The sequence below is a fragment of the Camelus dromedarius genome, chromosome 22, assembly GCF_036321535.1.
Source record: "Camelus dromedarius isolate mCamDro1 chromosome 22, mCamDro1.pat, whole genome shotgun sequence".
Lineage (NCBI taxonomy): Eukaryota > Metazoa > Chordata > Mammalia > Artiodactyla > Camelidae > Camelus > Camelus dromedarius.
The window spans coordinates 26,319,111-26,336,487 of NC_087457.1; the positions used below are offsets into that span (position 1 = coordinate 26,319,111).

The window sequence follows — 17,377 nt, forward strand, 5'->3', positions numbered from 1 at the left end:
GTTGGTGTTCTGGGGCTGAGCAGTAGAAAGGAAACAGAGATTTCACTGTTTAGCACACAGACTCCCTCAGTTCTCTTGCTTCAGTTGGAACCCCTCCATCTTTGCTCAACTCAGTCTCTGGAGGGAGAAGAGACGTCAACAGACTGCTCGGGAGCTGGAAGAGGGTGGAGAGCTGGAGGGGTCTAACTGCTCCTTACGGAGATTTTTAATTTAATCTTGCTGCCCCCTGCCCAGTTTTCCCCACTTTTGTGGTTCTGTATGGAAAATTAGCTCACGTTTCATAGGTATTCCTCCAACTCCCTTTGCGGGTTCTAGGTTTGACCTTTGTTCTCTCTGCTCAGTCTTTGATATTCCTCTTTCCAGTTCTGTCTCCAAATACTGTGGGTACAGACATCTCTTGGTTTCCTAATGATGGATATGCATCTGTGTTACCTGCTCTTTTTGATGTTTCTTGGTGAATTTTAGAGAAAGTGGTTGGGAGGGTATGTCTTTACTCCATCATTCTGAAACCAGAGTCTCCCACATATTTGTAGCAGAAAACATGACCCGCCATATTATGGATTCTTATAATTCCTTTATTTTTGTTTAATGAAAGCCTAAACTTGGAGAAAAGTGAAATTTTCATCTAATTTGAGCTTTACACTGGCTAATAGGAAGAAACAAACTATATGGAAAAAGGGTTATAGGTCATCAAACATCTGGATAAAATACTAGTTTAGCACACAGGTGTTTTCATTACATGACCACAAGCTAAACATCTGGATATTAGATATTTTCTTTTTAGTTTTCTCCAGCCGTTTGGTATCATGGGATAGTCATAGCCATGTAATTAAAGTAGCTGGTGAGTGGAATGCTGAGTCAATAAATAACTTGAGGCTACCCTTCTCTGCCTCTTGAATGTGGCCATGAATAGATCTAATCCGCTGCATCAGCCCGTTCACCAGTGCACACCCTGACTTAAGAGTGTCCAAGGAATTCACATTGCACACATTGATCTGGTGCCTATAACTTTTCTCTTTCATTTCTATGGTGCCAAAGTATCACAGGGAAATGGTTCTCAGCGTATAGGTTTAGAGGCTGAAGAGCTGCCTCGGAGATCTTATTAAATGCACATATTTTTTCCACATGTTGGATGTTGGAGTCTTTCTGCTGACCCCCCCCATATCCAATTTTTAATTGAAAAAACCAGTTTCCTAACTTTACCCATATATCTACTGAATAATTCAACAAAATCCCTTTGGCCTAAACACAGAACTGGCCTGGACTATAGGACCAGGTGAGTTTGTTAGATGCATCTTCTGTGTGGGATGACAGGACATTTTAAAGTCTGAAAGCTTCTGTGAAGGATTATTAAAGCTGGCTGTTAAGTACACACATACACACACACACACACACACACACCAATCCATCTTTAATTACTCATTTATTTTTAACCTCTTTAAGGTGTGGCTCAAATCCCACTACCTGTGTGAAGGCTTCTGAGCCTCTCTTTCCATAGTCCTTGCTATGCTTCGTTGTTTACTGTGTGGAACTGTTTACTTTTGTGCTTGACTGATGAAAGTGTCACATTGATGTCATGTCGTGATGTCCATTAGGACACTGTCACTCAGTGAATAATTCTTCAGAAGAGGTACAGAGAAAACTGGATGAAGGTCTCGACTTTTCCTGAGGCCACTGAAAGGATGTCGCGGAGGTACAAGTGAATGTTGAGCAGAAATGCACACAGCATTTTATTAAAGCATATTCCGTGTGCTGGACTCCACCAGCGACTTGCTTCCCTCCTGTGAGTGCATCCAGTCTTCCTGGAAGGAAGCCGTGTTGGTTCTTTAAGATGACGTAGAAGGATTCATCAGGAGGAAGCAGAGAACCCTGCTCTGCTTCCTCCTGAAGGCGGGCTCAGGCTGGCATGAGAGCAACATCCTTTATTCCCATGGCTTTACACTTTAGGAAATGCCTTCTGACCATTTAGGTACAGAGAGGGCTACGATGAGCCCTTCCCACAGGGAGAGCAGGCAGGTCCCATGGGGAAGTGAAATGCCAGCCTGCTCAGAAGGGTCTCCATTGGGGTGTATTAGGTGGCTTTGGGTTAAAGCTCTCCTGCCAGAAAAGCCCTGAAGTGACATAAATATAGTAGACAGTCAAGAAAAGTCTATTTGTAGTTAATTATCAAGGCCAGGTCTCTCTCCCTCTCTCTCTCACACACACATACACGTACACACACACACACACACACACACACTCACACACACACACACTCATACACTATACCTAACAAAACAGAAATCAGAAATCAATGTGTAACTTTTCTCTTTAATCTGCTCTGAATTTCCAAATTTTCATTTTGGCTTAAAATTATCATGTTTTCCTCAATACAGAAATAAAGAAAAAAATGGTAATCTACATGTCCTTAAGGTGACCAATATTGGCAGCTTTGTATCTACACTTTTATCCTTTTAAATTCAAACATTTTGTGGGGAGGGAGTCACTGTTGTCTCTGCAAAAAGGAGATCAAAATATGAACATTTCTTTGCATCTTGATCTTCCTTCTATATGATACATCCTGGTTCCCTGTCCAGAACAAGAGATATTCTTAATTTATAAAAACATTCCATAGATGGATCGACCACAGTTTATTCAATCATTGAGTTATTAACAAACATTCACGTTCTTTCTGATTTGATCATGACAAATAAGTCTGTATTGCTTGAATATTCTACTATAACCATATATTATTTGTATTAGAAAATATCATTAGAATATAAAAGAGAGAAGTACTATAAACTCAAGAAACAGATGCTGAATGAATAGATAAATGAATGTATTAAAATGTTACATGGGAGTGGGTACCATTTCTGTCTTGAAATAATCATCTTTCCACTGTGGGTCCTGTCCCCCAGCATGGACTGCAAATGCCCCGCGGTGAGGAACCAGGCCTCTTTCTTCCTGGGCTCCTCCAAACCGCTGGCTCGGCCCTTCGGCGGGTGGGCCGCCCCAGACCCACACAATCCACTGTGCTCTCCTAGTTTCTTTTCAAAACAGCTAATTAGATTTCAGAAGGAAAGTTTCTCATGTGTACAGTGTTATAAAGTGGTACATTCCCGGGTCAGCCCACAAACTCTTATTTTTTATTTTAACCCATAATGAAGGAAAACCATATATTTGTAGGGCATGATAGTTTCTTATTATTTCTATGGGGAAAATGTTCTGACTTGAGTTTCTGTATGCAGAGAACCCTCCTCTCACTGTGTGTGTGTGTGTGTGTGTGTGTGTATGTGTGTGTGTGTGTGTGTGTGAAAGAGAGAGAGGGAGAGAGAGGGAGAGAGAGGTCCCTTCTTTCACTGCCCTCGGATGAGTTGGTTTCCCTCCCTTTCTGCAATTCTGCTTGTATATATAGAAGCCGAGGAAACAAAATCGGAAATATAATGACTAAATGTGAAAGTGCCAGGAAGAAGACAGGCAAAAAAGAAAAAAAATTAACTTAAAAGATCGATATTTTTCTCAGAGTCCTCATTCATGTTTGAGATCTAAGAATTTGAATTCAATTGCTAAGAATATAGTAATACTCTTGCATACAAATGAAACTTCACAAGTAGAAAAGATTCTTCAGTTGTTAGAGATTTCTCTTAATTCTCCATCTTTTTCAAAGAGCATATTTAAAATATGATGTGAATCAAAGCCAAAGCTTATTTAAATATTAATAATGATCATGGGATTTATCACTTATTAATGGCCATTGATCTGGACACAGGTTCATTTATAAGTTTGTTTTTATATATTCCTTTGGAGAGTCAATATTTGAACTGCTAAGATAAAACACAAATGTATTTTTAAATGAATATTTTGATAAAATAAAAGACTAAGAAACTGTATAGCACTTGTAGGAAAAATTATCTTCTCTGTAACTTAGATTTAAAAATTCTTAGGAGAATGTAGTGTAAAATATAAGATGTATTAATCAGTGCTTTCTCTTTTGAAATCTTGTAGAAGAAACTAGCTAAAACTTATAAGTCATTTATATAAAAATCATAACCATGTCAAATAATTTTCTGAAATTGCTTATAAAAATATATTTAATATTTTACATTAATAAAAGGAAAATCTATTCTTAAAATACTAATTTTTCAATAGGAAAAAAATCACCCATAGTTCCATCGCTGAAAGACAACTGCTATTAATGTTTTGATGTAGTTCCTTTTAGCCTTATTTATATGAACATCTTTGGGGTGATCTTATTGTACATATAAAACCTTGTTTTCCTCTTATCCTCAATGGAGCATATATATTTCCTACTATCAGACTTAATGTCATCATAAGGAAAAATACTAACACAGGTGTGTATGTGGTAAAATATTTGTGAGCCTTTTGAAAGATGACAGGGTTAGGGTAATGTTCCTCCAAGTTCTCAGTGAGGGAAAGGCTTGTCCAAAAGCATCATAAAAACATGACATCAGCTGCATATGTTGTGAAACAAGTGGTCAGGATTCTGTTGGTTCTGCATCCCTGAAAAGATGAAAAGTTCTCATCAAGACAGGAAACAAAAACAAGGAAATATGGAGACAATTTGAGCATCTTAAGTGAGGATGAACCTAGAATGTTGGTCCCTTTAACGAGGCTGGCTCTGCCTGGCTCCCCAGCATGGACCCAACCACATCAGCCCTTCTTCAGGCTTCTGTTCCGTAGTCTCCGTATTTCTTTCTCTCCTTCAGTCTTAAGGTTCTTCACTCCTGGTTTGTAGTGTTTTCTTTCTTATCTCCAATTATAGAAAAATGAACCAAAACTAACAGCCATCTTTGGCTGTTTAATCTTTGTTCCATTTTTTTTTAAGCAACAGAAACTTTTCCCCAGATGAAATCTTATTCAGAACCTCAGTACATCAAAGGGAAGAAGTGGCCCTTTTTTGATTGTCAGGAGAGGAGCGGTGCTAAAACCCAGCGCCACAGCTGGACATTGGGAAAAGATGTGATGGGCTGTTGAAACCAGTATTTGCTTTCTAATGACAAACATCCAAGGCAAATGGCGAAGTTTTACCTGTGCTGATTGTTCTGCCAACAAAAATTCACTTTTGTGGAAACTATTTATTACACACAAGGAGTTTCTGACAGAAAAAAATCTGAACATTTTTAGAAATCAAAAAAATGAAATACACTGAAAACCATTAAACTTTGGAATGAATGTTGATCTTAGGGTGACACAATCTCTGAAAATTAGCATTGTTCACTCAAAACAGTCTGAGGAAACTAGCGTGTTCCTGGAATCCACAGTTGTATTAAAAAAAAAAACAGATCTTTTTTTTTTTTTAAGGAAAGTTTTGATGAGGGGTGGGGTAAAAAAAGGAAAGTAAAAATTTACTTCATTTATTTGTAGAGATGAAAATCAGAAAATTAAAGGCAAATAAATACTTTAACTTATAAATACAAAAATGAAATGAAAAAAGATTAAACTGTTTCAAAATATCATCAGTGAGTTGTGTTTCCTCAACAAATTCATCATGTAATGAACTGAGGGGCGTGAAAGAACAGTTGCAAATTCTTCTAAGAAATGCACAAATTGAGAAATCCTTGCATTTCGTTGATGTTGAGGAGACAGTTGGGAAGTTTATAGCGTGACTTTTTAAAACCACAGAACCCTTCAAAATCTTTCCATTGATCTTAGAATAGATCTTAGCTAATCTTAGATCTTAGCTCCTTGATCTGGCCTCTCCCCACCTGACCTCTGCCTGTGTCCTTCTCACCCTCATTCACAACTCTTCAGTCACATTCAATTTCTTTGGTTTCCAGAATATGCCAGACTCCTTTGCTTCTTAGGCCTTTGTCTCCACTTTTCCTCCCTCCCTGGGGAGTCATCACATAACTGATATCTGTTATGTGTTGAAGTGTGTCCCTCTCAAAATTCATATATTGAAATCCTAATGCCCAGCAGCTCAGAATGTCTTTGCAGATGTCATTAATTAGGGTGAGGTCATATTGGAGTAGGATGGGCCACTAATCCAATGAGACTAGTGTCCCTATAAAATGGGGAAGCCTGGATACAGATGCAATCCAGGGAGAACACCACGCTAAGAGGAAGGCAGAGATGGGATGTTGCTTCTACAAGCCACAGAATGCCCAGGATTGCGGGCCAGCCAGCAGGAGCTAGGAGGCAAGGAACAGATCCTTCCCTCACAACCCTCAGAAGGAACCAATCCCGTAGACACCTGGATCTTGGACTTCTACCTTCCAGAACTGTGAGACATACATTTCTCTTTTTTCAGCCACCTAATTTGTGGTCCTTTGTTACAGCAGCCCCAGGAAACTCTACAGTAACCTCTCCTTCTCCAAGTCTTGGCTTAAATGTCATTTTCTCAGAGGAACATTCCTTGACAGCCTAGATTCCTCCAGTATTTTCTATCAAAGCTCCTGTTTGTTTCCTTCAGAACATGAATACAGATCTGCAACTATTTTATTGGTTTGCTTGTTTGTCTGTTGACATCACCCCCACTAGAACGTAAATTCCACGAGAGCAGGGGCTTGTCTTCTTCTGACTGCCTTCATAGCGACCCTCAGGGGGCCTGGAGCACAGCTGGGAAATGTCTCGGGGTTGCATCAAGGGCGAAGGAGGCAGCACTAAGAACTGTATGTCTGAACTGTCATCACCCTTTGGATGTAGTGGAGATGAAGCTTTTTGAGAAAGTGAGAGTATTTAAAAATACTCTCAATCCTTTGTTTTAGGACACTCTTCTGTCTTTCTGATTGGCAAATTTCCAAATAGTTTCAAACAGAATAAGGTGTATTATTCAAGGTGCTCAGGAGTTTGAGGAGAAAGAGAACAGACTGAACGTCATCAAGGTTCACAGGCTGTGAGCAAGGAGCTTATAAAGAAATGGTGGAAGCTGTAATAAAAAGGTCTTCAAATATTCAGACCCAGTGAATCATGTGGTTTGCTGAATTTACGTTACAACTTTGAAATTTATTTTGTGTTTAAAATATTTTTAATACTTGAAACTATTATAGTAATTCTTTATAAAGAACCTCAGGGCAAAGCTATAGACACTTTCCTTCTGACTTTAAAAGCACTACTTTATAGTTTATCACCTTAGAGAAATAATAAATATTTCAAAGCCATATGGGATGAAGTAGAGAAATTATAGCAAAAATAATTTATGAAGTTTTCAAAGTTGAAAGCCTTCCTTTTGGACAAGAAAAAAACCTTATTTCCCCCCCCCCCTTCTCTCTCTCACACACACACACACACACACATATCCTGGTACTTTTAAAGAATATTTCTCCCCTTCATCAGATGAACAGGACAAAATTAATATTTATTACTAAGGATTGGGCAACATGTTTCTCAATTTAAATTCATGATTTTCAGAGAATAATTGCAACAAAATGAACCTCATTTCAGAGTTTCTAGTAAAATGGAAGAAACAATTACATGAGGTAATAGTCAAGAATTTCTCCAACTTGATGTCTGTGATCCTTGGACTTTGATGGCTTTTTCAACATCTTCACAGCTCTACTGTCTCCATTAAAATCTAATGTGACTATATGTTTATTCAACGCGGACTTCACGATATTTTTGCAATGCAGAACTATAATCTATGGCTTTATATTGGCCAACTGCTCTGGTAAGTATGGAACACTCATTTTCCATGATTTTATAACCTCTGCTGAATTATAGCAGCATGGAAGAGAACCTTGGTGGCCAAGATGGAAGTGATACCCAGAGATACTGTGGGGAAAATTAGGGCATAAACTGAGCAAATGGTGATGGATCACTGATTTAATTGCAGCTATACATACTTAACCCTTTAGTTAGTACACCATCATGTTCTACATTCTTAAGTGGAACGTACAGGTCTAAAGACTGATTTTAGATGGAAGTGATGTCGGTGCCATTCCTGGGATGATACAATAGAAATTAACATTCTAATTTACTAGACTGTGAGGAAACGTCTTGGAAGGCAGAGATTTTCCTTTGTTTTGTTCACAAGAAAAGCTCTTAGACACTTAATAAACATTTACTTGAATGATTATTTTCTCAAACTATTCTTATTTATTAAGAAAATAAATGTAAAAACCCATTTGAAAAGGGCTAACCTTGAGTGTATCTTTAAATTTCATTCATGGAGAGATCAGTTGCTACATGGCCAAGTAATCATTGTTCTTTCTCAATTCCCTTGAAAAGAAATGAGTTCTAATGCATCCAGGTAGATCTTCTTTTTGGATGTTCCATTCCACAGGTGAAACACAGACACACCTCACTCAGCAGCTCACTCTAGTTTTATTCTACAAGATTGCTCAAACATCTTTTGCTTTAGACCAAGGTAGCTGGATTTCTTTGGTATGGCAAAGGTTATTTTTTCCAGAAATTTTCAAAAAGGTTATTATATTTTGCGATATTGATCCATTTTCCACAGAGATTTATGACTATATGCGTCAGAAGGCTAAGAAATATTTCTTGACTATCAATACCGTGTGGATTTTAGGGTCATATTTGTGTTTAGGGTCTGCACTGACATGTTTTCAAGGGTGTAAGAACAGAGTGAAATGCATTCCATGCTTATGAGTTTAGATGCCTGGAAATTGGAAATAAGACCTGTGCTTTGGGGAGAGGCTCAGGAAAGCTGGGAGTTAGTGTTGCCTCCCAGTTTCCTGGCTGGTTAATGAAGTGACAGAGACAAGGGGGTAGGGAAAGAGGTTATGAGTTTAGTTTTGGATGTATGTAATTTGTTGTGCCTGAGGAACATATAGGAGGTAAATGCATCCCAAGCTCAGAAGTTAGAGATTTTGGAGTTATCACCAAATAGTGATAGCTGAAGCTTTTCATGTGGGTGAGAGCACTCAGAAAGGATGTTGAATGAGAGAGTAGGAGGGTTGAGGATAGAATGTCTAGAAACACCATAATTTAGGGGGATGGCAGCAGAAGAGGAATCAGCCAAGAAATAAAACAGAAGGATGTCACACAGGCATCAGGCAGCATGATGGGAATTATTAAATGATACAGAGATGCTGAGCGAATTAGGACTGGAAATTGCCCTTTAGAAAAATTACTAGAAGGAAATACATAAAATATCACCATGTCTATTTCTTACTGGTAAGATTGCCATCTTCTTTCGACTTTTCTGTACTTTCAGCATACAGTACAATAACTAGATTACATTTATATTAAAAGATTAAAATATTCTGTTAAAGTCTAAAATAGTTTATAAGAACAAAAGGCAAGGAACTATGAATTCACAAGTAATTGAATGCCTCTGTGCTGGGCACCATGCTAAGGATAAAACAACGAACAAGAGGATAGCTCTGTTGTTTTACAAAAAAGAATGGCAGCTGGTTTGACAAGGGAGGGGCAGAGGGCTTGTGGGGCACAGGAGATGAGGCTGGAAAAGAAGTCTGATGCCAGATATAACAGACTTTCTGTGTTATGTCAAATAATATGGACTTTATTCTGAAGGGTGCAGGGAGGTTTTTGAGGGGCAGGGTTAGGATTGAAATTGTGCTTCACCTGAAGTTAATTTTCTACTTAACTTGGACAGTAGTGTGGCTGTTAACCTAGAGGAGTTGAAATTAGAAGCCCAGGTCCGAGACCACTGCAATACCTGAATGAATGTGATGCAAAGGGGATGCAGAAGGGGCAAGGTCCAGAGATATTTGGGATCAACACCAATAGGCCAGTAGGATGTGTGTTGTGAAGGAAAACATTAAGGACTACCGAGTTTTTAACTTGAGTCCGTGGGCGGGTAGAGTGACAACTGTCCTACAGAGTTTGTGTATAGTTACTTTAATTGTAATGGTCATTGCTTTATGAAATAAGAAGGTGAGTGCTGTGTCAAATAGTATCATATGAGAGGGTATAAGAAATAATGATGTATGTGAGATCTATTTCTGAAACCACAGCCACAAAACAGAATCCTGAACCCTCAGCTATCGCCTCACCACATGTGCATGTTTGGATACTTCTGTTTCTAGTCCATAGAACTAAATCCTGGAGTTATATATTTTAAAAACATTTCAAAGGGCAGGAGGTAATTAGCTTTCCTGTTTATTTCTTTATTTTTAATGGAGGTACTGGGATTGAACCCAGGACCTGGTGCATGTAAAGCACACACTCTACCACTGAGCTATACCCTCCTCCTGGAGTTATGTTTTTAGAAGTGTTTACATACGAGTAGCTATGGCCTTCCGGGAAGGGACTTCCTGTGTTGGGCAGAGAAGTTTGGGAGAAGGCCAATGAGACTGCATTGGGGCGGGATGGGGGGGGAACGGGGCATGGGGAGAAACAGGTATAAGGTGAGAATCTACTTTAAAGCAAGGGACCCAAAAGCAGCAGGTCCCAAGTGAATTATATTAGTTTGAGCTAACACATCTTGAAGGTGACAGGTGCTGCACCTGTATTCTTGCATTCTGTCACTTATTCTCATTTCAAGGCATTGAATACTGAGGCCTTGGGTTAAGCAATATGACCGAAGATGCCCAGCTAGTAGGTTAGAGAGGCTAAGTCTGAACCTGGCTGGAAGTACTATACTCTAAAACCTCTCTCCTGGACCAGCCACACATTAAGACATCCTGTAGGAAAATCCGCTCTCACCCTTGTCCATCTCTTCCTGCAGGAAGGTTACTTCTGTAGCGGACTCAGTCTGGGAGAACGCTGCTGTTGACTTACTAAAGGAAGGCCTTCCTTATCGCCCAGGACCCAAACGGAGCTCCAGGCGGTGTCCCAAATGACAGCGGCCTCTCAGATGGTTGCACCTTCAACTACTGATAAGGGGTCAAATAAAGTTAAGGACGCATCACTTGGCCCAGTTATTGCACTAATATCCAAGTAATGCTCTTGTCAGTGAATTGCTCCTTTTGTTCCTTTGAAGTGGGCAGTGATACAAAGTGACTTTTTATTCACTCAGAAAACAGAGGCTCTAAACACCGCTTACACCTGCCCCACCAACTGGATGGCAAGAGCTTTGCTTCCCCGATACGCCCTCCTCCTCCCTCCTTCCCCACCTTCAGGTAACCCTAAAGATGGAGAGTCAGGTGGGTACCTGCCTTCCTCTCCTACTGCTACCAGCTTCTGGCCGGACCCCCCGGGCCCCCACTCAAGTGTTCACGCGGCGAGTGTGAGCGCCCGGGTGTGCGAGCAGCAGACTCACGAGCAGACGCTTGTTGCGCCCGCTGCCGCGACGTGGGGAAGTGAAAATGAAATTGACTTTTCAGAGAAATGATGAAAGCGGCGCTGCCTGCCAATGAACGGCGGCGGCGAACTTCCGCACCTCCCGGCCCGGCCGCTCGCGCCCTCCCTCCGCCTCCACCTCCGGGTTGCACAAGCTCGAAACAAACACTGGGGAGGAAGGGCGGAGGGAGGAGGGCGGAGTGGGGAGCGAGGGAGGGAGGGAACGAGGCAGGCTGGAGGGCGGGGGGTGGGGGGATTTCCAGCCTCAGCGCTTCGCAGTTTCCTCTCCTTGTTTTGCTTTCGATCTGGACTGTTCTCAGGCAAGCCGGGGAGTAACTTTTAGTTTTGCTCCTGCGATTATTCAACTGACGGGCTTTCATTTCCATTTCACACACCCTAGCAACACTTAAGCCTTGCGGAATTGTATTGATAGCGTGAAAAAGCACACTGAGAGGTAACATTTTTCAAATAATAGTTGTGACTGTGCGTGTATGTTTTTCTCGAGGGCATGTTTATGAGGACTGGAGGGGATATGTGTGTGCGCGTCCTGATGGTTTGACACGATGTTTTGCAGACGGAAAATGCTGAGGTTCATGAATATTAATACTGATTTTTGGAGGAACAGTCGGCGCTATTATGGATCATCTGATTTTAGGGGAAGCAGGTTCTGCTGCTGCTGCTCCTGCTACTTGGGCTGCTGAGGCTGCAAGGAGGAGGAGGAGGTAGAGAGGGAGGAGGAGGAGGAGGAGGAGGTTGGTGGAGGTTTAATTTCACTTTTGGATTTGCAGATGCGGAGAGGTGGCTCCATGGACACAGACCTGCTCTGTGTGATTCTGCGCCCCAGGTGTTGTGTGTGGGGGTGCAGGTCCGCTGGAGTCGGGCCTCCTTTTAAAACAAAATTACCGTGTGCATGTGTGTGCGTGTGAGTGTTTACAGAAACCGTCGCCACCAGATCCGAAGGAGGAGAGCGGGTCCTTCTCGGTGCCCAGCGGCGGTGCCTCTCTCCAGGCAGCCTCTGGCGTAAATAGGCAGAAACGCGCCGTCCGCCCGCAGCCTGCGCCCCGCACCCGGGGCCGGGAGAGGTGCCTCCCGCCGCGGCCAAGGAAACTTGATGGAGCGCCCGGCGGCGGTCCCGGGGCTCGCCCGCCCGCCAGGCTCGGGGAAGGGTCGTGGGCGTCGGGTGCCAGCGGCCAGGGCCGGCGGGCGGGCTCGGAGCGGGTCTGGGCGCGGGGCCTGGCCGGCGCGCCCGGCTTCCTGGGGGCTGGGCCGTCGCCGCCACCGCCTGGGAGGGACGCCGCGTCCTCCTTCCCGCCGGCCAGCGCCGGGCCTGGCCCTGGGGCTTTGTCACTGCACTTGTCCCGGCGCGCGGGGGGTTCGGGCGGCGCGTCCCGGGAGGGCGCCGCGCCCAGGGGTCAGCGGCCCCGGCCGCGGCCTAGCGCCGGGCGCCTCCGGGTCCCCGCGGGCGCCCCCGGGCCGGCCTCGCGCGCTGGGCCTGACCCGCCTTGGCTACGGAGCGGGCGAGGTGGGGGCGGGGAGCCTCCGGGGACCTAGCGGCGCCCTGCTGGCAGGCCCCGGGGTCGGCGTCCCCTAGGGGTCCGGGGGCGCGGGCGGCGGCGCCGGGGTGGGGACGCGAGTGCCCGCCCCGCGCCCTCCGACCCCGCTTGGGGCGCCGAGTGGCATTCGCCCGCTGGCCGAACGTGGTTGGTGCAAAGCCGCGGCCGCCACTTCCTTTCCGCCTCCCGGGCCGGGCTCGCCCACCGAGCGATGCCCGCCGTGGCCGATCGTGGCGCCCGCCCGCTGTCGGCGCTACGGCCTGGGAGCCGGCCCCGAGAGGGGATCGGGCAGCCCTTCCAAGTTCGAAGGGCTTTCAGCATGTAACTCATCCCCCTCCCAGGACGCACCGACATGTCTGTTTGGGCCCCAGGTATGGCCGCGTTGGCCGCCCTCACCCCCTTGCCCCTTTAGAGCGGCAGAAGAGGGAAGGAGGCTGGCAGCAAGAGCCGGGCGCAGAAACAAGTCTTCCGGGCACCAGGCGAGGCGCCCGAGCCAGTCGGTGCGGGCAGGACCCCTGGTCATCGGCTGTAAATGTGACCCCTGGGACTGGCAGTCGAGGTTGCCACATACTAGCGGCGTGGCTTTCAGTCGTTTTTACCGCCATAGCATAGTGTTTGGAACTTGGGGGCATTTTACCCTCTCCCTTGCTCTTCACCCTCCTGTCTTCAGTGTGGGCAGTGGGTCGTGCTCTCTGTCCTTGGTTAAGAAAATGCAATCTTTCTACTTGAGGGAAAGTACTGGCATTTGCCTTCTGCCGCTGGCCTCCCTGTTGCTGTGGCTGGGTGTGCTTTTGATGAATGGCGAGGGAGGGTGGAGGATAGTTACATTTCCTGTTGTGGATTTTCAGGAATCACCAAGGTTGCCATCAAGCCTGCATTCATTTATTAGTTTTCAGACCGACTGCATTGGAACGTTGCAACTTAAAAGCCTGCGCTTTTTTGGTGCTTAAGGGCAGGTGCAGACAGGGGTCTGGTGCCAGACTGAAGGACAGCAAGGTGGATGATCTTGACCTCAGGCTGATGCACGCTTCTTACCACAACCTGCAGGGCGACCCCTGTTTAACTTCATGCACAAAGATTCAGGATTTTCTAGTCCTCCCTCCAGCCCCCATCATTCCTTTTTTTGGAAGGGGAAAGGGTGGAAATAGAAATTTAACAAAAACCGTGTATTTTCTAAGGAAACTTCAGCAGATGGGATATTTAGAACTTAACCTGGCATTTTTAAGGGGTAACCTTGGAACATCTATTGATTGATGGGGCGAAGTCCAGAATTTCACTGTAATTAGTGAATGATTATAATTTATAACTTAGCCTGTTGTGTAAGAAGTTAGATTTTGGTCTCTTAGATCCAAGAGTTCTTGTCTGTTATGTTTTATAACTGCTTCTTAATATTAAACATTTACATATTTCATTCTCAAAGAGTTGGGTTTTTTCTTTTGACCTTCAAAAGTTAGAGATAATTTTGCATATTTCATGAAAATGTTACCATAATGAAAAGTGTTTGTAGTTAAATTGGAAGCCAGTTATGGCAAACAAAAGTCCTGACGGCTCAGTAAACCATAACCCAACTTTCCTCTGCTTTCCCAAGTACTTTATTAGGCAAATATTCAGTATACCAAACTACTTAAAGATTTTTAAACTTAGTAGTGGAAAATTTGAAACTTTGGATGTTTAACATTCGATGCATATCGATTTTCTCATGTTTCCAAAGACACTGTACTTTTATTCTTGGAATTATAGCATATAAGCTTCATTGTTTTTAAAGCATTTTCACACAATTTCCTTTTGATAGAGAACAGACCACTGAATTCTAAATGGGGTATCTGGGACATGGTTTGGTTATGTGCTTCAGACCAAAAAAGGCTTAAGGCAGATAAGGGACGTTATTCATTTAATAACTATTCTTAGAACATTCACCATGTCCCAGACACAGTGCTAGGCCCTGTGGGTCAGCTGGGGACAGGAAGACAATTTCCTTACCCCCTAGGGAAATTGTATTCTACTTGGTGAGCTGACAATACCCGACTGAAAAATAAAAACAGTAATTACCTTTTAGGGTGAGGTCTATGGAAGGTGCTAATAATACTTAACTGTATATCTAATAGGGTTGCTTTGGGGAACAAATGAGATACTGTTATGAAAGAATGTTGCATAAATTACAGCAGTCTACAAGTGTGTAAGGCATTCACTTTGAGAATTCTGTCAGATTACTCTTAACTTGAAAAGCCAGGGAATCATGACTGTGGATTAAACACTGACTTTCTCATATAGAATTTTCAGCAAGACGGGATTTTACTTGTTCTGAGTATATAGATACTGGTAAGGAATTAAACAGGGAATAGCTATTTAATGTAAAGCATTTAACAGTGAAATATGATATTGTCAGTGAGTCTTTCTTCTGTCAGAAGAGAAGTTGGATGGTGTCCATGGAGACCAAATGATACGGAAATAAAAATTATTGGACCAATGTTATTTTCCCTCTTTTCATTGGGGAAAAACCTTCCCAAGCTCACTGTGCTTTAATCTGAATTTTCTTCATCATTGCTGCAGAATCTTCAATTCATTGTCTGTTATTACAAGTATACCCTTAACTGATTTTAGTTTTTCCTATAACATCATTAAAGGGACTCAGTTAACTTGCATTTACTGAATGCGTACTACGTACCCAGCACTATATATGTGAAAAGGATATGTGACAATATATGTGAAAATAAAGGAATATGTAGTATAGATTCATAATACATAATATAAAATATATAAAGAATTATATAAAAATAACAAATTGCTGTGGAATGTCAGTTATTGTTAATAATAAAATCAGTTCTTCTTTTGGTCTGTATGAGGTACCATGTTCCTTCCCACACAGGGCTAGGAAGTTAGGGCTTTCTGTCCCTATTTGCCCCATTTGTGCCCTACTTTTGGCCAGAGTCTGATCAATCTTTGGTTCTAATGTCTGCCCAAGGCAGGGTGAAGCAGTAGCCCCTCACAGTGGGGGTGGCTGGTGGGAACGGGAGTGCGATTTGATTAAATCTCGATTTTTTTCAACGAAGAATGATAACTTATCTATAGGGTCTAGATTTAAACCTGAAGCCGAAATTTTATATACCATACCAAGGGAAATACACAGGCAGGAAACCAAACCCACAGGCGCCCAAAGTTGAGCTGTGACCTGTCCAGAGAACTCATAGTTGCCAGCGTTTTCCCTTCAACGATCCTTTAACAATGATTTCCCCCCTCACCAGCTCCATCTCTTGACAAACTGTCTCTGAAACAGATTGGGTTTAGTTAGGAAGACTTCATATGCCCATTTTTATTATTCAGAAACACGTAAGACTTGCAGTTAGAACTCCTGATTGACTTAAGAGAACTACCATCGTCAAATTTAGTTGATCTGATTCCAGCCCAAAGTAGAGAAACTCGACGTTGTAGACAGCCTGGGCAGCCGTTTTTTTAGATAAACTGATAGTCCTCTTGGGCTTTCTGAGGTTCTGCAACCAGCTACCACCTTCCCACTCCGATCAGTAACTCTGAGTTCTGCTAGAGATCCGAAGACCCTAGCATAGGAACTATTGCAGTAACCCAGACAATTATTTTGTTAAATGAATGCAAACATCGGGACTTGATTTATTTATTACGTATTTGTTGAAAACTAGCTATGTACAGGCTCTGGGTGGTGGAAGGTGCGTGAACTCGAGTCCAGAGGCCCGGAGTTGACTTTCAGCTCTTTTATTGACTCACCAATCACTTCCCCTTTCTGGACCTTAGTTTTCACATCTGTGAAATGAGGCTGCATAGTTTTATCATCTCTGAGGGATGGGACTTATTATGTGTGTATCCGAATCATCGAGGGGAGGGGGCTTTTAGAAACAACACAGAAAAATCAGATTTCAGACCGTCTGCAGCCCCCTTCTCTCCTCGCTTCTCCCACTCCCATCGTAAGAACACCTCCGATGTTCACCAGCGGACCCTCAGGTATGTGGGTCAGAGCAAAGGTGCAGAACCGCTTAGTCAAGGATGTCCTCCCAGGGCTGTATCTTTCTGTTTTCTCGTTGGCTCAGAGGCCAGGCTGTGTGGGAAAGCAGGCAGATGGAACTTGTTATCCACCTTTTAGGCAGTGCTTTGACTAGGGAATCTGGTCCCTCTCTGTGGGCTCTGCAAAAATGGGATCGGTGTTACGGTTGTGATACTTTGAATTTTCCATTCTGAAGAGGCAAGAAAGACTTTGTTTTATGAGTATGTCTCTGTCTAGGAAGGCCATAAAGAGTCATGGGTTTATTATTTTTTTTTTTCTGTTTTGGCTTATGTTCCCCTTTATCAATTTAGTATTCAGCTTCGATAAGCAAGAAAGAACAACAGTCAAGCAAAAGATGTCTTGTCTGTCCCATGCCCTGCGCGCATGCCTGGTAGTCCCATGTTTATGAGAAACAGAAGGCTGTATGTACCCTTATTTCTGGTGAATGGATTCTAAGCACTTTTATCTCAAGGGCAAGACCAGTTTAGTTCAACAAACTGTCTTGATTTAGGGTTTTTTTGTGTGTGATATCAGCCTGTCCAGTTCTTATTAAATATTTTTTGGAGTTAACTACTTGCTCTGTCATTTTCATAAATAATTTCTTTTCAGGCATCCTTCGCAATCTGTTGCTATCTGTGTGGAAGCATTTGATACTTGAACACCTAAT

General features: G+C 43.0%; 1 protein-coding gene and 1 non-coding gene across 5 annotated transcripts in view; one reads left to right on the plus strand and one right to left on the minus strand.

Moving 5' to 3' along the window:
- Window positions 1-17,377, plus strand: part of IRF2 (interferon regulatory factor 2) — a 115,470-nt gene that overhangs the window by 25,605 nt on the left and 72,488 nt on the right. Inside the window, exons 1-2 of one of the 4 annotated variants that reach the window (XM_064477567.1) lie at window positions 11,423-11,599; window positions 11,720-11,867. The exons of 1 other annotated variant lie outside the window; for it this stretch is intronic. The gene's annotated coding sequence lies outside the window, so the exon portion shown is untranslated. Of the gene's footprint in view, window positions 1-11,422; window positions 11,600-11,719; window positions 11,868-11,967; window positions 11,990-17,377 lie in introns of those variants that run through there. 2 more of the 4 variants (XM_010974559.3, XM_064477568.1) reach the window with 2 other exon arrangements.
- Window positions 10,042-10,113, minus strand: TRNAV-UAC (transfer RNA valine (anticodon UAC)). The gene has a single exon. It is a non-coding gene; the product is annotated as a tRNA-Val (tRNA).